Genomic DNA, 23,116 nt, shown 5'->3' with positions numbered 1-23,116 from the left:
ACTGGAGTGGTGTACAGTGGATTGGGTAGAGTGGAGTAGTGTACAGTACAATAGTGTACAATGGAGTGACTTAGAATGGCGTAGCATACAACAATTGCGTAAACTAGAGTAGCATAGAGTGAAGTGGCTTACGGTAGAATAGCATTGAGTAGTGTAGAGGAGAGCGGCATACAGTAGAGTGTGGTACAATGCAAGAGCTTAAATTGGAGTGGTGTGCAGTGTAGTTGGGTACAGTGGAATATCATACAATGGAGTGGGGTATTGTGGAGTTGGAAACAATGGAATAGAGTACAGTGAAGTGGCAAAGAGTGGGATGTCATATAGTTGCATAGAGCTAGTAAGAATGATAAATTGACCATTGACTCCATTTTGCATAACTGACTCCATTTTCTGTGCTGACTCCATCTTGTGTAACAGACTCTATTTTCTGTGCTCGCACGCAGCCGCAAAGTGGGGATAGGATGTTTTCGCTCTTCACTTTTTTTCGCTCCTCACAGATCAGAGCGAACTGGAACAAGTTGAGTGGAAGGTGTGCTTGGTACCTTTCAAGGCAGAGATTGTTGTTGCCAGCGAAATGTGTGGAATGTACATCTCTGTCTTGTAGTCAAAGTACAGGGGCCTGGCCAGCTTCTGTCTTAACCTTGACACAGACCAGTACGGTCAGCTCGGTTTTTCGTAACAGAAGAAAGGGGCTGAGGTTTCTAGAACTTTTGCCTCAAGTTGAGTAAAGGTATTAAAGGTGGGGAATCTTGGCAACTAGACGGGAGCTCGTTTGTGAGGCAGACGTGTCATCACTAGGAAACAGAACTCTTTCAAGTCCTGATTGAAATCCTGTCTGGCTGTCAGAAGAGCTCCTCTACCTTGAGTTGGCAAGGATGTCGAGTGAAAGATTGGTAAGGTGTTACTTACTTTGTGTATATAAATTCTACGTTTCTCTACTCTAAGTATATATGCTACATGTCATTCTGGTTTTGTACCTAAGTTACTTGATATTTGGGAGTCTGCACTAACCAATATATATTCTGCCTTCCTTTTCAAAGTTTTTTATTAATAAATGTGTGTGTGTCACTTTAAATGCACCAGAATTTGTTTTCTTGCCTCCCCATAAGAGTGCTGGGTCATGTTTTATCGCCTCATCTTTTGTTAGTGCTGTTCAACGTGTGTTATTTAAAGGTGCAGGTGTATATTTGCCTCCTCTCGGGAGTGCTGGTTTTAGATGTGTCAAATTAGACAGCATGACAAGTGGTGAGGTGTAGACTAGAGTAGCATACAGTGGAGTGTCATACAGTGTAATAATGTGGAGTGGAATGGCATAAAGTGGACAGGTGAAGAGTCTCGTGCAAATACCGTGGTGCATAGTAGAGTGGCCTACACTGGAGTGGTGTATACTAGTGTGGAGTAAAGTGGAATACTATACCGTGGAGTGCCATAGAGTGGAGCAGCGTAGAGTCGAGTGGCAAACTGTGGAATAGCTGGAGTGGAGTGCCATTGAGAGGACCTGAATACAGTGGAGTAGCATAGTTTGGGGTGGTGTATTGTGAAGTGTGATAAAGTGGAATAGCGTAGAGTGGAGTGGCATACACTAGAGTGGTGTACAATGGAGTGGGGTAGAGTGAAATACTGTACAGTGGAGAGTCATAGAGTGGACATGCATAAAGTGGGATAGCGTTGAGTGGTGTAGCGTAGAGTGGCATATATCGCAGTGGCGTACAGTTGAGTGTTGTACGGTGCAATGGTGTATACTGGAGTGGCTAATAGTGTAGTTGTATACAGTGGAATAGCATACAGCAGAGTGGGGTATTGTGGAGTGGAGTACAGTGGAGTGGTGTAGAGGGGGTTGGTGTAGAGTGCAGTTGGGTAGAATGGAATTGCGTACGGAGGAACAGCATAGAGTGGAGGGCATAGAGTGGGATGGCGTACAGTGGAGAGGCACAGACTTGGTTAGCATAGTGGAATAATATAGAGTGGAGTGGCATAGTGTGTAGTGGCATACAGTGGAATAGTGCATACGCGCTTGGTGTACAGTAGAATGAGTGGAGTAGTGTAGAGTAGACTACCATACAGTCAAGTGCAAGTAAATGGCATATAGTGGAGTGGCCTACACTGGAGTGGTGTACAGCTGTGTTTGGTTGAGTGGAATACTATACAGTGGAGTACAATAGAGTGGAACAGTGTGCAATGTTGTGGCATACAGTGGAAAAGCATATAGTTAAGTGGCATTGAGTGGATAGGCAAACAGTGGAACATCATCCTTGGAGTGGCGTATAGTGAAGTGCCATAAAGTGAAATAGTGTATAGTTGAGTGGCCTATAATGAAATGGCATAAGGCAAAGTGGGGTGGAGTGGAATACCATACAGTAGAGTGTTGTAGAAAGGAGCAATGTACAGTGGAGTGGCATACAGGGGACTGCTGCAGATTGGGCTGACATACAGTGGAGTTGCATAGACTGGAATAGCATATAGCGGAGTGATGTACAGTGGAATGGCATACACTGGAGAGGCATACCTTATAGTGGGGTACAAAGGAATAGCATAGAGTGGAACTACTTAGAGTGCAGTTGCATACAGTGGATTGGGGTAGAATGGATTGCCATATGGTCTATTAGTGTAAAGTGTAGCTGATAGAGTGGACTGGTGTCCAGTGGAGTGATGTACACTGGAGTGTCATATAGTGGAATAGCGTGCAGTGGAAATGGAGAGTCATTCAGTGAAGTGGTGTAGAGTGTAGCAAGTTACACTGGAATAGCCATAAAATGAAGTGTGATACAATGGAATAGTGTACAGTGGAGTGGTGAAGAGTGGAGTGTCATATAATGAAGTATTGTAGAGTGTAGTAACCTACAGTGGAGTGTGTAGACAAACAGAGTGATCCGGCACTCCACTCAATTGTAAAACATATTATCAATAACAACATTTTAGATCCAATCAGCAGGTCTTGTGCAGCTATTCTTTATACACAATCTTCTTTTAAAAAGGAAACGAAGTACCCAACTAGTGGCCAGGTGCAGTCATCATTGCCTCATACCCTTTGTGTATTGTGCTAATATACAGTGGAGTGTGTACATTTGAATGGCATAGAGTGGAGTGCTGTATAGTGGAACAGAGTACAGTAGAGTGGTGTACAATGAGGGATATACAGTGGAGGGGCATAGACTGGAGTTGCGTACAGTGGAGTGCCATACAGTGGAATAGCATAGATTGGCAAGGCATACAATGGAATGGTGTAAAGTGGAAAAGCATAGAGTGGACTAGCACTGGCATATAGTAGAGTACCCTACACTAGAGTGGAGTAACATGGAGTGGGGTAGAGTGGAATTCTATACAGTGGAGCATTGTAGAGTAGAGTGGAATGGCATAGAGTTGACAGAGCATACGGTGAAATAGAGGATAACGGAGTAGCACACAGTGGACAGGCATAGACTGGCATAGCAGTGGAATGGTGTACAGTTCAGTGTTGTTTAGCTGAGAGACATACAGTGGATAGGCATACAGTGTAGTGACCTACAGAGGAATATCATATAGTTGTGTGGCATATAGTGGAGTGGAATAGGGCAGACTGGCTTGGCATTCAGTTTAATGTTGTAGAGCGCAATAGCTTAGTGTGTGGACTATTGTACAGTCAAGTGGCAGTGCAGTGGCATATAGTGGAGTGGCATACAATGGAGTGGTGTACAGCAAAGTGGGATAGAATGGAATACCATAGAGTGGAGAGTCAGAGAAAATGGTAAGGTGCAGTGCAGTGGCATACAATGAAATAGAGTAAAATGGAGTGGTGTAAAGTGGAGTGGCATTCAGTGGAATAGCATATAGTGGTGTAGACTAGAATAGCATAGAATGGAGTAGCATACACTGGAGTGATGTACAGTTGAGTGGCATACCTAGGAGAGGCATACATTATATAATGGGGTGGAGTGGAATAGCATAAAGTCTTGTGGCACAGAGTGGAGTTGCATACTGTGAAATAGCTTAGAGTGGTTTGCCCAACACTGTATTAGTGTGCAGTATAGGGGTTCATGGAGTGAAGTGGTGTACAGTGGAGTGACATACACTGGAGTATCATACAGTGGAATAGCGTAATGTGGAGTGGTGTAGAGTGGAGTGTCATATAATGAAGTAGTGTAGAGTGTAGTAACATATAGTGGAGTGGGGTAGAGTAGAGTGGTGTACAGTTGAGTGGCATATAGTGGAGTTCTGTACAGTGAAATAGTGTACAGTAGAGTGGCATATAGCGAGTGGTATACATTGGAGTGGTGTACTCTTAAGTAGCTTGCAGTGGAGCACCATACACTGTAATAGTGTAGAGTGGACTGGCATAGAGTGTAGTGACATATAGCGGAATAGTATAGACTGTCAAGGCATACAGTGGTATGCTGTAGAGTTGAATAGCGTAGAGTGAACAAGCATACAGTCAAGTGTGGGTGCAGTGACATTTAGTGAAGTGGCTTACACTGGAGTGGTGTACTGTGGAGTGGGGTTGAGTGAAATACTGCACAGTGGGGTGTCGTAGAGTGGAGTAGCATACAGTGGCATACAGTGGAATAGCATGGAGTAGAGTGGCATGGAGCTGACTGGCTTACAGTGGAATAACATATAGCATACTGGATTACACAGGAGTGGCATAGACTGGGATAGGATAGAATGGAGTGACATACGGTGTAGCTGCATATACTCGATAGGCATATTAGCGTCAAGACACCTTTGGGTATTTGCACGCTCTACAAGTCTCACTAACATAACAACACAGTGTAGTGGGATTGAACGCAATAGCATTGAGCAAAATGGGATAGAGTTGAGTTACATACAGTGGAACAGTGTTGACTGTATCTGCGTACAGTGTATTAGTGTACAGTGGAGTGGTGTACAGTGGAGTGACATACACTGGAGTGTCGTACAGTGGAATAGTATACAGTGGAGTGGTCCAGAGTGTAGGACTATACACTGGAATGGCATACAGTGGATCATCCTACAGTGGAGCAGTATAAAGTGAAGTGGCAGTGCACTGGTATACAGTGGTGAACCATTGATTGGAGTAATGTACACTGGCATGACATACAATGAAATAGGACAGACTGGAGTTTCTTAGAGTGGAGCAGCATAGAGTGAAGTGGCAGTGGACTGGTGTTCAGTGGAGTGGCGTAGGCTGGAGTAGCGTACAATGGAGTTGCATACACTGGAATCCCATAGTGGAGTGGCATAGAGTGAACTGACATTTAGTGGAATAGTATGGAGTGGAGTGGTGTACAGTGTATTAGTGTACAGGGACATGTGGTACAGTGGGATAGCATTTAGTGGAGTAGCATACAGTTTAGTTTTCTTATCTTTGGATAGCATAGAGTGAAGTGGCGTAGAGTGGAATAGAGTAGAGTAGCATAGAGTAGAGTGGCAGAGAGTGTAGTGACATAAAGTGGAATAGATTAGAGTAGCATAGAGTAGAGTGGCAGAGAGTGTTGTGGCGTAAAGTGGGGTGGCGTAGAGTGGAGTAGCCTCAAGAGGATTGGCATATAGAGGAGTGGCATAAAGTGGAGTAGCATATATTAGAAGGTCATGCAATGGAATAGCACAAAATGTAGACTGATACAGTGGAGAGGCATACAGTGGAATAGCGCAGAGTTGAGTAGCGTACACTAAACATGCATACAGTGAATGTTGTAGACTGAAGGGGTTTACCGTGGAGTAGCATAGAGTGGAGTGGCGTACAGTGGAGTGGCACACAGATCTAGATTAAATCTGTGATTTATGTAAAATATGGTGTGCAGATTGATGCAACATATTGATTTCTGCGTTCTTGCGTTTCTCCAGCTATGCCAAGCAACGTAGGGCCAAGGATATTGGGATTCTGATGCTTTCCAAATGGGACTTAAGAACTCTGTTGCCTATGAGAGGCCATGCTTCATGCAAAGGTAACACAATACAATAATACATGTGTCCCTTAATAATATATTTTGCCATGGTGTACTGCGATAACTTTGCTGTATACCATAGTATATGCCAATGAGAAGACAGTATATAATTGGCTAATGGCAGCCTTTACAAAATTGAAAGGTAGGCCTGTTTTAAGTACACTTTATCTGTGTTCTGGATTTGCACCTTAACGTTAGGTAGTGTTATCATTAATCCCCTACCTATCACTACTTTATTGAAGTGTTAGTAGGTAGAGAAATCAATTTATAATTTTCTATATATTTTTGAAAAAAAGTTTATGGAGTTCCATTTTTGTAAAGAAATGTCCCAATTTTTAAGATTGTTTTTAAGTAGTGCAGTATTTTCCATGTATTTCCGCGGTACTTCAACCATCAAAAAAAATAAAAAACTTAAATATGTAAAAAAAATAAAAAGCACTGTTGTGTACTATCTTTGTGAAGTTAAATGTATTGATGTTTTATAATGTTTTTATATTTTTTTCCACATATATGTACCTCCTTGGAAGTACTATGGTACTCCATGACATTTTTCTTAAAATATGTAGAAACTTTAACTTTTCCCTACCTATTATCACTTTAATTAAGTGATAATAGGTAGGGAAAAATTATAAAATGTAATACTTACCTACAACTAAGCCCATAAAGCAGAACACAGAGAAAATAGGCTTAAAAACAACATGGCTGTCTATAACGTTTGTAAAGGCAGTCATTAGCCAATCACATAACCACCTGCCATTGCTAGGTACCATGGTACATTTGTGATATACCATTGAATTAAAATACCCACAAATATTACTAAGCAAAATAGCTTATAACTAAAGAAATACTTACCCTACTTACCCGTAATTCTAGAAAGGATCATCTACACTTCATAATATATTATCCTGCCAAATTTCACTCAAATCTATCCAGCTGTTTACGCACTGCGCATAAGTCAAAGTCTATGTAAAATGCATTAATACACAAAGCATTTTGGGTATTCCTCATTTTTCCTTGACGAATCTCCGCAAAACTTTGCATACTCCGCCAATGTAGAAAAAGATCTGCAAAGTTTTGTGTAGATTCATCAAATGGATGCAAAGTTATTAGCAACCAGAATTCAAAGGAATTCCTAACTCTGTTAAACCTGGGTAGTTGTGAAGAGCTTCCCCAGCTCCTGAGGCTGCATGCACGGTTTCCCTAAAACGACGATTAGCGCGCATGTTGCGCTGATGTCATTTCAGTAGAAACCGAAACTGAAATGAGCCAAAAGGTTAATTTTAGTTTCGCTTTCAACGTGTTTAGGGGGCTATCTCAGCCCCCTGGGCATGTAGAAAGATGGGAGAGGTATCATTAGAAAGGGGAGAATCCCCAGTAGATCCCTGCTTGAGGATCTCCCCAGGAGGGTGATCCCCAAGCAGGGATCCACTGACTAGGCACCAGGGAGGGGGGAAGGGCCTTTGCTCCCCCATTTTGTTTTGGGCACAGTCAGTCTTTCTGCCCCTCCTGGGGGGCAGATGGGGGCAGTAGCCCACTAGACACCAGGGATTTTTCTTGTACTTGAAATTAGGGGTGGGGGCTGCCCAACACCCCTCTGCCACAAACTGACAGTCTTTCTGCCCCCCTTGGGATGCAGATGGGGCAGTAGCCCCCAATTTGCCCCAACGTGGGGGGCATAAAGCCCAATAGACACCAGGGTTTTTTTTTGTACTTGGAATTAGGGGTGGGGGCTGCCCAATACCCCTCAGCCACAAACTGACAGTCTTTCTGCCCCCCTGGGAGGCATATTGGGGCAGCAACCAAATGCAAATTAGGGGTGGGGGTGCCCAATATGGGCATGACAATGACCCCATCCCTCTGCTGCAAACTGACAGTATTTCTGCCACCCCGGGAGTCAGATGAGTGCAGTAGCCCCATCTGCCTCTCCCCGGGGGGGCAGATAGCCCACTAGATACCAGGGATTTTTAAAAAAATTATAATTAGGGGTGGGGCTGCCCAATATGGGCATGTCAATGCTCCCACCCCTTTGCGACAAAATTACAGTCTTTCTGCCCCCCTGGGGGCAGATGGGTGCAGTAGCCCCTAATCTGCTCCCCCCGGGGAGGGGGGGGCAGAGAGCCCACGAGAAACCAGGGATTTAAAATGAAAATTGGGAGTGGAGGCTGCCCAATATAGGCATGCCAGTGCCCTAACCCCCCAAAAAATTACAGTCTTTCTGCCCCCCTGGGGTCAGATGGGGCACTAGCCCCAATCTGCCCCTTCTGGGGGGAAGAAAGCCCACTAGACACCAGGGTTTTTCCCCCCAATTAATGTAGGGGTGGGGGTGGCCCAAGATGGGCATGCCAATGCCCCCCCACAAATTTCTAGTCTTCTGCCCTCGCCGGGGGGACAGAAATTACCCTAGATGCCAGGGATTCTTTTTTTAATAGGCCCGGGTAGGGGGCTGCCCAAAATGAGCATGTAAATGCCCCCACCTTACCCCAAAAGAAAACTAAAAACTTTGTGCCCCCCCCAGGAGGCAGATTGGGGCAATAGCCCCTGATCTGCCACCCGGGGGGGCAGAAAGCCCACTAAGAGACAGTTTTTTTATATAGGTTGGGGTGAGGGCTGCCCAGAATGGGCATGTCAATGCCCCACCCCCCAAAAAAAGTGCTACAGTCTTTTTGCCCCCCCGGGCTTTATATGGGGCAATAGCACCTTATCTGCACACCCCGGGCGGGCAGAAAGCCCACTAGCCACCAGGGATTTTTTTTTTCTTCTAAATTTCGCGGTGGAGGCTGACAAGAATGGGCATGCCAATGCCCCAACACACCCCAAAAAAGATGTCACAGTCTTTCTGCCCCTCCCAGGAGGCAGATGGGGGCAGTAGCCCCTGATCTGCCCCCCGGGGGGCAGAAAATCAACGATGCACCAGCAATTATGCTGGCTTTTTTATATGCAGGGGTGGGGGCTAACCAGACTGGACATCTAAATGCCCCAGACCCCCCAAAAGAATAGTTACAGTCCTTTTGCCCCCCTTGGGGGCATATCAGGGCAATAGCCCCCGATTTCCCCCTCCCCAGGGCAGCAGAAATCCCACTAGGCATTGACTTTTTTTTTTAAATGTACCTTCCTGTGAATTTTGGGCCCTAGCGCAGCCAGCACCTGAAGAAACATAGCAAACCTATACATTTTTTTAAACTAAACACTAAGGGGAATCCAGGATGGTGGACTTGTGTGACTCTCACTAGGTTCTGTTACCCAGAATCTATTGGTAAACCTCAAACTTAGTTAAAAAATCAAATTTTCATCACATTTCTGTGATGGAAAGTTCTGGGATCTGCATGGATCCACAACATTCCACCCACCACGCATTCCCCAAAGTTTTCAAGAAAAATGGTACCTCACTTGTGTGGGTAGGCCTAGTGCCCGCGACATGAAACGGCCCAAAACGCAACGTGGACACACCACATTTTCACAGTGAAAACTGACCCTTTTTTGAGAAGTGCCTAGCGGTAGATTTTGAACCCTAGCTCTGCCGGCACCTAGGGAAACCTAGCAAACATATACATTTTTGAAAACTAGACACCCAAGGGAACCCAGGATGGGGTGATTTGTCTGGCTCTCACAGGTTCTATTACCCAGAATCCCTTGCAAACCTCAAACTTTGATAAAAAAAAACACATTTTCCTCACATTAATGTGATGGAAAGTTCAGGAATCTGCGCGGGACCACAAACTTCCAACCACCCGCATTCTCAAATGTCTCCCAATAAAAATGGAAGCTCACTTGTGTTGGTAGGCCTAGTGCCCGCAACACGAAACGGCTGAAAACGCAACGTGGGCACACTACAATTTCACAGTGAAAACTGACCCTTTTTTTGCAAAGTGCCTGGCTGTAGATTTTGAATCCTAGCTCTGCCGGCACCTAGGTAAACCAAGCAAACATACATTTTTGAAAACTAGACACCCAAGGGGGTGATTTGTCTGGCTCCTACAGGGTCTATTACCCAGAATCCCTTGCAAACCTAAAACTTTGTTTTAAAAAAACAGATTTTCCTCACATTTATGTGATGGAAAGTTCTGGAATATGCGTGGGACCACAAACTTCCAACCACCCGCATTCTCCAAACACTTCCGATAAAAATGGTACCTCACTTGTGTTGGTAGGCCTAGTATCAGTGACAGGAAACTGCTCCAAACGCAACATGGACACCACATTTTCACAGTGGAAACTGACCCTTTCTTTGCAAAGTGCCTAGCTGTAGATTTTGAACCCTAGCTATGCCGGCACCTAGGGAATCCTAGCAAACCTATACATTTTTGTAAACTGGACACCAAGGGAATTCCAGGATGGGGTGACTTGTCTGGCTCTCACCAGGTTCTGTTACTCAAAATCGCTTGCAAACCTTAAAATTTGTCAAAAAAGAACCATTTTCCTCACATATCTGTAGTAGGCCTGGGCTAAAATGTTGTTCCGTTCTCGGAAATTGCGATAATTTGACATTTTCGCGTTCCACGGAAAGCGCGAAAATGTAAAAATTCCCGCATTCCGCAGCTTGGCGATAATTTGTTTCTTGCTCGCGCTGTAAAATAATACATTCTCGCGCGTGCGCGATCGCCTTACCTGAATCCCTGCATTCGCCGACAAGTTTTCTTGATCCGGTCGCGTTCTCCATGAGATGTTGTATTGTTTTTAGCCATTTGCGCTGTCTCGCGACAGTTCGCGCCCGCAGTGACGTCATGCGTCGCGCGATCACGTCTTTCTTCTCGCGATCATGCACCGCGAGACAACTGAAAACAAGATGGCCGCGCCCGCGAGCAACCACATGGGTAAGTTGGCGAGCCGCAACCATGCAGAAAATCTCGCGAACATGCGGGAAAAAAAATTCCACATCTTCGCGATATTTCCGCGTGTTTGCGATAATTTTTAACATTTTCGCGATAATTTGCGAAAGTGGATTTCGCAAATTCCGCCCACCCCTAATCTGTAGTGGAAAGTTCCCGAATCTGCATAGATCCACAAATTTGCTACCACCTAGCGTTCTCCCCGGTCTCCTGATAAAAATGGTACCACACTCATGTGGGTGCCTTTAACAAAAATAGGTCCTTCAGTAGATATGTAGACATTAAACGGTTTATTAAATATATGTATTAGCTCAGCATCAACGGTCCAGATGGATCAGCAGTCTAAGTCCAAATGCCCAGCAAGACTTTAACTTTCTATGATCTCATAAATTCTGTAATAACATTGTAAATCAAGCATAAGTAAATTACAACACATCTCCCTTACTTAAAATTCAACACAAGTAAATCAAACAAAGTGATACAAAGGAGTGAATATATGGTGATCAACTTAAATCATAATCTCTAAATTTAATTGGCAAATTCCGAAATCTTTGAGGGAATCTTTTTGATCTCTCAGAGAGATGAGTTTCCGCCGCGGTGTTTTTAGTTTCTTCCATAGTGTGTTTCCTATTATTACTGTAGTTTCCATCCAAAGAATTATGTACATCCATAGGTTCCTCCAAACACTTCACCAATCTTGACATACTCCGCATGCACCCTGTATTGACTTTTACAACATTCTTCCTAATAGACACAATCGTGAAAGAACCAATATAAGTACTCATACCTTTAAAAGTATGTTTAGGATTTTTCACTAAAACCCTATCACCAATGTTCCATTTCTTATTTTTCACATGCATCCTGGAGTCATATCTAACTTTGTACTTGCGTTGATATTCACATATCCTAGAACGTCTTTCCTCTTGAGACATCCCAGAACTTGAGCATTCAGGCAACCAACCAGCTTTCCTACCCCTTAAAGTTTCAAAAGAGGATCTTTGAGTAATACCATTAGGTGTGGTACTGTGTGCCCACCATGTATCCCTCAGAATGTTGCTAAAGAAGGATCTTGAGTTAATAGCACATTGCGCACAATCTTTGACAACTCTATTAATTCTCTCAGTCAAACCATTGGCTTGTGGTGAGTACAACGCAGTCTTTTGATGAAGAATAATATTATCCTTAAGGAAATCATACATCTCATGAAACACAAATTGTACTCCATTGTCAGTGACTAGAAATTTGGGTACTCCTTCTGAAGCGAACACATCTCTGAGAAAATCTATAACAATTCTCTTCTTCACAGAAAAAACACACTTTGTGACTACCCACTTTGAAGTATAATCAACTAGTAGGATAACAAAACTCTCACAGGATGGCAGGCAGCAAATCAAAAGGTCCCATGATGTCCAACCCCAATTTTGACCAAACCAGATCAGGAACTTCAACCAGAGACAAAGGTGCCCGACTAATGATATGGGATTTGTCACTTTCAGCACAAGTTACACAATTTTTCACAACTTCTTCGATCATGTGATCCATGCCAGGCCACCAATATCTTTCTCTTATGCGAGCCTTAGCGAGGCTCCTTCCAAGATGACCTTCATGGGCAGTATTAATAATTTTGTTCCTAAATTTTATTGGCGGAATCACCCTTTAACCTCTCATAAGATTCCCACATATAAATGAGAGTTCGTCTTTCAACAGTCCAATATGCTTTTATTTCTTGATCAAGGATCTTGTACTCTGGCCAACCTTAATTGATCCACAATTTTAGGGACAACAAAACATCATCTTTGTTCACAGCATCTGACCATTCATCCCTTGACAAAGTGGACTCAGCCATCCAGTACACACTCTCAATTCCACTCACTGTGGATTCCTCTTCTACGGATAATCGAGAGAGACAATCAGCAGACTTGTTATTGGAGCCAGATATATATTGTACTTTGAAATTGTACTCTTGTAAAACCTCACTCCAACGCTTAATCCTCGGTGTGATATGTTCAGTGTGTCGACAAGAAAAAATCTGGATTAAAGGATGATGATCTGACCTTACAAGAAAAGGAATTCCCCAAAGATAAAATTTGTAATGTTGTATGGCCCAAAACACACTCAAAGACTCTCTCTCCACACAGGAATAATTATTTTCAGCATCTCTGAGTGCTCTTGACGCAAATGCAACTGTTTTCTCTTCACCGTCTACTATCTGAGAGATCACAGCACCCAGCCCATTGAGACTAGCATCAGTAGTCAACACCGTTCTTTTGTTAACATCAAAATGTCCTAAAGTAGGCATCTTTCCAATTTCACTTTTGATGGTATCAAAAGCGCCCTGACAATCCTCTGACCCAAAAAAATGTGAACCCTTTTTAAGTCAAGCCCTAATATGTTCAGTCACACAGGCAAATCCACGCACAAATTTAGAATAAAACTCAGTGAGACCAAGGAATGACCTTACTTGTTCTTTGTCAGTTGGCCTGGGGGCATTTATCACACTCTGTGCAAGCTCCAGCTTCGGTTGAATCCCATCACTGGAAATCGCATGACCCAAACATGACACAGTTTCTACACCAATGTGACATTTTTCTTTTTTAACTGTTAAACCTTTATCTGTCAACTTTTCCAAAACTTTTATTAGGGTGTTACTGTGTTCCTCCGTGTCCTTACCATAAATCAAAATGTCGTCTTGGAGAAACATGATGTTGCTTATGCCTTCAAAAACATTCTTCATGACCCTCTGGAAGCATGCTGCTTCCGACGCTAATCCAAATGGCATCCTCAAAAGAAAGTATGCTCCTAGTGGTATCACAAATGAGGTAAGATGTCTTGACTCTTAATGCAAGGGAATCTGGTGGTACGCGGACGACAAGTCCAACACGCTAAACACACGGGCACCCTTAAGTGTACTGAGTGACTCTGAAATGTTGGGTAGAGGTTGGCGGTCTACCCAAATCCATTTATTCAAACTCCTCAAGTCAACACATATCCTGACATTGGTACCACCATCCTTCGGGGCCAAAACAGTCAGGGCCAACCATTCTGACGCTTCTATTTCTTTTATGATCACCAACTTCAATAACTTCTCCAATTCAGCTTTGAGTGGTTCTATCATCATGTAGGGTACCTTCCTTACCTTGTGCACACATGGTACAGCACTTTTCTTAAGAATTATACGGTGCTCGAATCCCTTAAGACAACCTAAATTATCAGTGAAAACTTCTGGACATTTTTTGAAGTACGCACTACTTTGATCACCAAGTACATTCTTGTCACTTTCACAATCCACCAACATAACTTGATCCTTGGGATCTTTAGCACCAGGGTTTAACATGATCCCAAGATCACGTTGATGTCTCCATCCTAACAAATTATCACCTCTCTCTGCCACATATAGTTTACCAACAGTGTTCCTATCTTTATACTGGATGCAACCTTCAACGCAACCAAGCACATTCATTTTTGAACCACCATAGCTGACTGGATTTATATCAGGAGGAATCAAAGCTGTACTGTCCAGACCTACTATCTCATCCCACTGCTTGTTACCTCTCATGGTGAATGGAGACCCAGAATCAGCTAAAACAACAAAATTAAAGTCATTGACAAGAATGTTACACTCAGGCATAGACACTTTGTATGCATCAATCTCACCATTACTCTCACTTATACTCATAATCACAGTGCGCACAACTTCCGTGTTTTTTCCAGAATTTTGAGTTGACTTACAAACACAAGCATAATGCCCTTTGACACCACACTTCATACAAATGGACTCTCTGGCATAACATTGAGGGTAATTTGAAAAATGTTAAAAACTCCCACATCTAAAACATTTAGGCTTAGAAGAATCTTTAGAGTTCTTCTCATTCCCATTATTCATAGAGAAGGTGGAACTGTAATGAGCTTCACGATCATGCTTGACTAGTGGGACCTTGGAATTACGCATGCGTGGATATTTATCTATTTTTTGGGATTTTGTTTTGGGAGAAACTTTGGCTATACCTTCTTCACAATTCTCATTCTCAGTGAGAGCATGAACATTTCTTGAAGCTTCTTTCTTATCTTCATGACGTTTCTTCATCTCTTTAACCCAGGAAGAGATATTCTCCATTCCTTCAACAATTGCAACCGCTTCAACTAACGTAGGGTTTTTTGGCAATAATTTTTCTTGCACCCCGCATCACACTAATTCATCTATAACTAGCTTATCGGAAAGATCTCCAAACTCACATGTCCTTGCCAGAGTTTTAAGAGAGGCAATATAACTTTTCACTGGTTCATTTATCCCTTGAGTTCTAGTAAAGAATTTATGCCTCTCTAAAACTACATTGATGCGAGGACCAAAGTACCTTTCTAACAACAGCATGGACATCTCATATACATCATTAGGTTCACCCTCTCCATTACCAACTGTAATAAGATCCATACTGTCATAAATATTCTGTCCCTCAACCCCAAGGTTATGCAAAAGGATAGCTTGTTTTCTGAAAGCCGAGAACTTTTCTCCCCCAATAGTTACAATGTATGAATCGAACAGATTCCTCCACCTTTTCCATGGAAGAATTGGCTCCCATTTTTCTGAAAGAAAAGCTGGAGGCTGTGACATACTTGTCGAAGAAGTCATATTGAATTAAAATATGAAATAATCCTAAAAAAATGAAATACCACAATAGACACAGTTAGTTTACAACGTGAGAATAAATAATAAATTAAAATAAAGAATGTAGTCACCGTTGTCTACAGTTGAAGTAATTAAAAGTCTCTTGTCACCGTAGTCTCAATTCAGTCACTGCAGTTCAGTAACATTATGAGTTAGCATCATAAGGTGTAACAAAATTACTACGAGTTAGTTGCAGCCAACAAGGTTAACTGTGAATCCTCAATATATGTGGTTTGAAATAGTACTGAAACCATCCACGAGTCAGTTGCAGTCTAGTGTAGTTAGATGTGAATTTCCAAATAATGTGGTTTGGAATAATAACTAAATCATCCAAAACTCACCATCTGCTGTACTTTCACGGAGAAAATAAAACTTCAAAGTTATATGCTCGATGTAGTCTCCGTATGCAATGTTGAATAGTAAATAAATGAGAAAGAAGAAAAAAAATGGTGGACACGCAATGTCATGTTACGTGACCTCGCGTAATGCAGTGTTACAGTGGCTTCTGAATGACGCTTCGTCTTAGAAGAACTCGTGATCCTCAGAAGAATACTGCCTGCATCGAGTCTTCAGCGATGACGCCTTCTCTCTGCACAATGGAGCAGAAGGATCGCGAACAAAGAACAGTCTGGCAACTTGAACGACACCGTTGCTCATTCAAAAGACGCCACCCACACAGTTAATGAAACGGTCATCCATTACATCGCTGTTCAGCAAAATGAAGGTAATCTTACCAAAAGAAGAAGTCCCAAAAGTGTCAAAAGTGTTTTTTTAGTAAACTGTATGTTTCCTCCAAAATGAAACACAGGTTTCTTTTCTTTCCTTTCCTCCAAGTTAGGTGAGACAGAATACAAAATTAAGGCTGAAACAAGTCCCAAGGTTGAAATAATAAGATTCACAGTCCAAAGTTAACACAAATCCTTTAGAAATTTCGCGAAGATAGATGTGAATTCTGACTTCTCACAGCTCTTCAATACCAAGAAAAAAGTCCATGAAAAGAAATAAAAAAAAACAGTAGGGGAATTCAGTAGATATGTAGAAATGAAATGGTTTATTAAATAGATGTATTAGCTCGGCATCAACGGTCCAGATGGATCAACAGTCTAAGTCCAAAGGCCCAGCAAGACTTTAACATTCTATGATCTCATGAATTCTATAATAACATTCTAAATCAACCATAAGTAAATTACAACAGTGCCCCAAGTACCCAAGATGAGAAAAGGCGCAAAACGTATGGAGGAGACATCAAAATGACCTATCACAAAACAACCTGGTTTTTCCAGGGGAGTCACCTATGTATTTGGCCCCTGGCTTGGCGTCAATCTGGGGAAATCTACCAAACCCACTCATTTCTGAAAACTAGACACACAGGGGAGTCCAGCAGGGTATGGCTTGCGTGGGTCCCCCAACAATTCCCTACCCGGAATCCCCTGCAAACCTCAAATTATCTTGAAAAAAAAAATGTTCTCATATTTCTGTGTGAGAAAGTTGTAGGATCACCGGGCTGACACCAATTTCCTACCACCCAGCGTTCCCCCAGGACTCCATGTCTCCCGATAAAACTGGTACCTCACATGTGTGGGTAGGCATAGCGGATGCAACAGGAAATGACCCAAATCGTGTTGTGGAGACTTCAAAATTACCTATAACAAAACTACCTGGTTTGGGGGGCACCTGGTTTTTTGGCCCTGGGCTCGCTGCCATCTAGGGAAACCTACCAAACCCACACATTTCTGAAAACTAGACACCCTGAGGAATCCAATGAAGTATGGCATGCATGGACCCCCCAATTTTTCTTCTATCCAGAATCCCCTGCAAACCTCAAATTTTGCTGAAAAAAACAAATTTTTACATATTTTTGGGTGGAATCACAGTGCCGGCATAAATGTCCTACCCCACGTTGGGGGATCCACGCAAGCCAGAATTCGCTGGACTCCCCCGGGTGTCTAGTTTTCAGAAATGTGTAGGTTTGATAATTTCCTAAGATGGCCGCCGAGCCCAGGGCCAAAAACCCAGGTGACCCCCCTTGCAAAACCAGGTTGTTTTGTGATAGGTCATTTTGATGTCTGCTCAATATGTTTTGGGCCCTTGCCTGTTACGGGTAATTGACCCACCTATGCGAGTGAGGTATCATTTTCATTGGGAGAACTGGGGGGATGCTGGGTGGTAGAAAATGTGTGAACCCGTGTAGATTCCTGAACTTTCCCACTCAGAAATTTGAGAAAAAAGTAATTATTTTTTCAGCTAAATGTGAGGTTTGCAGGGCATTCTGCAAACCTCAAATTTAGCTGAAAAAATCACCTTTTTTCACATTTCTGTGTGGGAAAGTTCTGGAATCTACTAACCCTGGGCGGTGAACTACGCTACGCTCGTGTAGTTTGCGTAGTTTTGGTAACTTTGCGATTCGTGTAGAACGCGTAGTTACCGAATACTACTACTGCATTCACCAACAAGATTTCCTATCCATTTGCGAGTGCCACGAGATTTGGAATCCGGCCGCACATTCTGCGCAAGTGTGCGAACGCGGACACGTCATTCGGACGCGCGATCTGATTTCCGGCGGCAGTGTTAGTAAGATCGCAATCTCGAACACTCAGAAACTGCAATCTGGCAAAGAATATCTCTTGAGCTTCATATAACCTTCTCGAAAATTATCATTTTGCTCAAAAAAACTCCCCAGATTGTGATTTGGCTGTAGATTTTTGAGCAAGGAGTCCTTTTTCTTGTTTTTACTTTTTTTTTCAAGAGAAAGGAAGTGCACCTGAGTCTCCAACTTCCTGTTCCAGTCCAGCAGGCTCCTCCCAGTGCTTTTTCCATGTGCTGTTCACTTTCAATTGGATTTGGAGCTGGAAGGATCACTTTTTGTGTCTGTCAATTGCATCATATCATTGGATTGGATTTGAGGACTTTTAGATTTGAGATTTTACAAGTGAGTTGGGGAATTGGTGTACTTGTTTGTTTGATTGGGGCTTATTTGTAGTGTACCTACATTGTTTGTATATTTTCATCGTTTTTATAATTTATTGTTGTGGGTGGCCTGTAGTTTCAGTAGGGGCCTAGTTGTTTTTCTTTGAAATTTCAGCCAGTAGGCCAGATAAACCCATGGGTTCATGTTTCTGTGGTGTCTGTTGAATTTAAACATCATGTAGGGCATGGATGGCATTGGATTGAATTGCTAAATGTGGTTTTTGGGGTCTATTTCACTCTTTGGGTGTGTTTGTTAATAAATAAGTACCTTTGTTGGATGCGTGTGTGTGCTTGCTGCGTAACTTTCCAAACTTTCGTAGCCCTGTTGATTTTCGTTTTGGCATTTTTGTATTAAAGCTGTGTTGTTTAGCAGGCCTCCTTTGTCTGGTCATATATAGGCCTGCTTGAGATCATTGTTTTCCATGGCCAGTTGTGACTGTGAGTGACCATGTGGCTTAGGGCCATTTTGTGGTGGTAGTTTAATAGTGTGCTGCTTTTTCCATGTCTTTTCTTTGTTCCCCTTGGCTTATGCTTGTTGTTGTTTTGGCCTGGCCATGTGGGTGGTGGCCATTTTGTGAAGGCAGGCAGTGTGCTTTTGCCATAGGCTTACATTGTCTGTCTTCCATTTTTTTTTGTTGTGGGTGGCCAGCGGCCATTTTGTGGAGCCATCCAGGCAGTGTGCTTTTGCCATAGGCCTGCATTCATTGTCTGTCTTCACTTTCTTGTTATTGTGGGTGGCCTGGCCATGTGAGTGGCGGCCATTTTGTGGAGTAAGGCAGTGTGCTTGCTTTTGCCATAGGCTTCCAAGCTTGTGGCCTAGTCTGCCAGTAGGCCCAGAGGTAGTCATCATGGGTGCATAAAAACTGTTTCTGTGTTGTCTGTTGAATTTTAACATCATTAACGGCATGGATGGCATTGGATTGAATTGCAAAATGTGGTTTTTGGGGTGGAATTTCAGTTTTTTGGTGTCTGTTAAATAAATAGGCCTTTTCAGCCAGTAGGTAACCCTGGGCGTTCAGCTCGCATAGTTTTGACAACTCCGCACTGCGCGACAATGCGGACTTACACTTTTTTCTTCTTCGTGCGCTCAATATGTGTGTTTGCGCGCACAATAGCGACTTTTTGTGAAGATTGCAATGCCGAACACGCAGAATTTGCAATCTGGCGAAGAATATCTCTCGAGGAGCACAAAACCTTCTCGAAAATGATGATTTTGTTCATTTTGCTCAAAAAACGCCTCAGATTGTCATTTGGCTGTAGTGTTTTGAGCAAGGAGTCATTTTTCTTTTTTTACAATTTTTTTAAAGAGGAAGGAAGTTACCCAGAGTCTCCAACTTCCTGGTCCTGTCCTTTGTCTTCACTTTTTCATTATTGTGGGTGGCCTGACCATGTGGGTGGCGGTCATTTTGTGAAGCCGGGCATTGTGCTTTTGCCATAGGCCTGCATTGTCTGTCTTGTCTTCCTTTTCTTATTGTTGTGGGTGGCCTGGCCATGTGGTGGCAGCCATTTTGTGGGACCAGCCACTGTGCTTTTGCCATAGGCCTCCAAGCTTGTGGCCTAGTCTGCCAGTAGCCCCAGGGGTACTCATCAATCATCATGGGTGCATGAAACACCTGTTTTTGCGTTGTTTGTTGAATTTAAACATCATTTAGGGAATGGGTGGCATTGGATTGAATTGTAAAATGTGGTTTTAGGGGGGGTCACTTTTTGGGTATGTGTTAGGCCTTTTCAGCCAGTAGGCCCAGAGGTACTCATGGGTGCATGAAACAACTGTTTCTGTGGTGTCTGTTGAATTTCATTTAGGGCATGGATGGCATTGGATTGAAATGCAAAATGTGGGTTTTTTTTGGGGTGTATTTCACTTTTTGGGTGTGTTAAATAAATGCCTTTTTTGCATGTGTATGTGGTTGTTTTGGTTGTTGTGTAACTTTCCAACCTGTTTTTAGCCATGTGGATTTTTGTTTTTGCATTAAAGCTGTGTTGTTTTTCAGGCATCCTTTGTCTGGCCATATAGGCCTGCTTGAGTTCATTGTTTGCCGTGCCTTGTTCCTGTGAGTGACCATGTGGCTGGGGGCCATTTTGTGGTGGTAATTAGTAGTGTGCTGTTTTTGCCACATAGACCTGCGTGTCTTTCCATTGTTCCTCTTGTCTTATTGCTTCCAAATCCATCCCCATTGCCAGATGCAGCTCCCTGATGATGCATCCATCCCACGTGATGCACAAATTTAGGCCAAACCGGCTCCACTACATTTTTTTTTTATTCTTTGCTATTCTTATTCTTCCTGAGTGTACACAGTACACCAGGAAAGCCCTGGCCTTGTTGTCAAAGTCTCATAAATGGCTACACTGTTGTTGTTCACTGAGTTACTAAAATTTGATAATTGTGACCACCACACACTAAGTTATATATTATATTAGTTTGATTGTACTATCGTTTGACTGATGTTCTTCTGACTTTTTCGCTTTTAGGTGCACAAAAGACTAAGGAGGAGGTGTGTTATCATCGCCTGTTGTGCTGCCAGATAAATGTCCTGCTGCTGTGCACGACGTGACGTGTGAGTGACCTGACCAGACATCCCAGCAACTTGTGCAACTGAGTGCTGCTGACATCTGAAGAAGATGCCCCCAAAGAAAGCAGGTACCAGGTCCTCCAGTACCTAGAAAGTTTCTATTCAGAAGAAGGAACGGAAGAAAGAAGTGACACTTAAGTCTGGTGTGCCGCCCAAAACCTTTTTTGGGAAACCAAAAATGATGCCTGCAGCAGCGGTGTCCAGGGGACAAGCTGGGGGCAGCACCTCCGCATCAGTGGGCCCAACCCACCAACCCAGGCCCAAGCACAGGATTGTGGAAGTGGTGGCCAGCCTAATGGTGGAAACCAGTGATGCTGAGCCTGAGATAAACTTATCACTATCTCAAAGTAGTACCCAATCAAAGCAGGAGGAAACACAGCAGATAAGTGGTCAACAACAACAGCTGCAACCACCTCACGCAATAGTAGTTGTTGTCCCTTCCGAAGTAGGGGCAGTTCAGGAAATTGAGCCTCATGCAGAGGAAGAAGACGAGGAAGCCACTCATTCAAAAGATCCATTTTCTTCCAAATCCCCAGCAAGGAAAAGGAGGGTTAGTCCACCAAGTTCTTCGCCAAGCACCCCTTCTGATGATCTAGATGCCACTTGGAAGCCACAAACTGAGTCTGAGAGGGAGACATGTCCCAAGACCAGGCTAGGGAAAAGGAAGGTTCCAGAAAGCTTTACACTTATGGAGGTCGATGTAGAACAGCAGGATGATGAGCCAGTCATCACAAACATCACTCCCGGCCCCGAGGAGATGGAGAGCAACATTATTACCCTATCCAAAATTGCTGCGATGGATGAAGCACGCATACCTCCAACACAGGTAACACCAACACGACCTATAGCTTCCATATTTGCATTAGCAAATGCCCGGCAGCGATCTACATCCAGAACAACCACCAGCTCTGTAGAAGTAGGTAGTGGTACAGCACAGAGTCAAATTCAACGCACATCCTCCAGTTCATCCAGCGTTGGAAGTGGCACCTCCAGCAGGAGACAAAAGTTAAGCTCCCAAGTTTGGGACTACTTTACGGTTAGCGAAAAGGAGGAGAACATTGCTGTATGCTCCATTTATAATACCTCTGTTAGTTGGGGTAAGCTTGTTATAAACTATGGTACCGGAGGCCAAATAACCCATCTGAAAAACACCACTTGATCGACTCGGAGGACCACCTTTGTGGCATAAGAACTGCAACCATTGGTGTTGGTGGGGATTGACGAGTAGAAGATCACGGTGGAAGAGGATGGACAGGGACACATTCTCTCTGGTTGTGGTACACAAAGTAGCCCTGTCCCCAGCAGTGCAGTATTATCGCCCACATCTTCAGCAACATCTCAGTGGCACAAGAGTAAGATTCAGCCTGAGACAGCAAAGAGTACCGCAATGAAAAAAAGTGTGTTGTTGAGCGTAAGAGAAAGGAAAACCATGCAGCCTACCATTATCAGCATGTTTAGGGGGGAGAGGCAGTACGAACGCAACCACCCAATAGCACATTTGTACAATGCGAAGCTGGCTAAAATGTTAGCACAGGACCTTCTCCCTTTTTCTTTTGTTGAAGGGGTGGGTTTTCTGGAATTTGTGACAGCCATCTGCCCAAAATGGCAGGTTCCGTGCCGCTACTATTTTGCCAGAGTTGCTGTTCCATTTGGCAATGCAGTGCGCACAACAGAATTCATTTTTATATTTACTTACCTGTATTTGGCCGTAATCCATAGTTTACTACCCCCACCTCGCCCTTCGCCCTCCCCACATCACCGCCCGGCAGCACTCCCACCACCGACCGCTACTGCATAAGGTACTTTGTTTTGATTGATTGTGTAACCAACAGATAGGCCACCCTTTGCAGGCTGGCTGACACAGTCAAAATCAATAAACATAGGTGGGGAGTGGTCCTCGGAGTCGGAGGAAGGCGCTTGATAACTATACACAATATATATCTATGATGTGCTTGCAAACTACTGTGAGTCAACTGTATTCTGAAAATACAACTTATATTCCCCTCGGCTTTGCTACTCTGGCGCGGTTTCTTTTACATTCTCTTCAAACTAAGACTCTGCTTCCAGTGACAGTCTCCATCTATGCTGTCTATGATGAATACATCTAGGCATCCATCCATTCAAAGTAAATGTCTATCATTCTTCTTAATCTCTCAACAAATCTTGGTTTGTTTCACCAAAAACCACGCA

This window comes from Triturus cristatus, chromosome 5_1 (genome assembly GCF_964204655.1).
Source record: "Triturus cristatus chromosome 5_1, aTriCri1.1, whole genome shotgun sequence".
Taxonomy (NCBI): domain Eukaryota; kingdom Metazoa; phylum Chordata; class Amphibia; order Caudata; family Salamandridae; genus Triturus; species Triturus cristatus.
Note: the sequence above shows the minus strand (reverse complement) of the source record.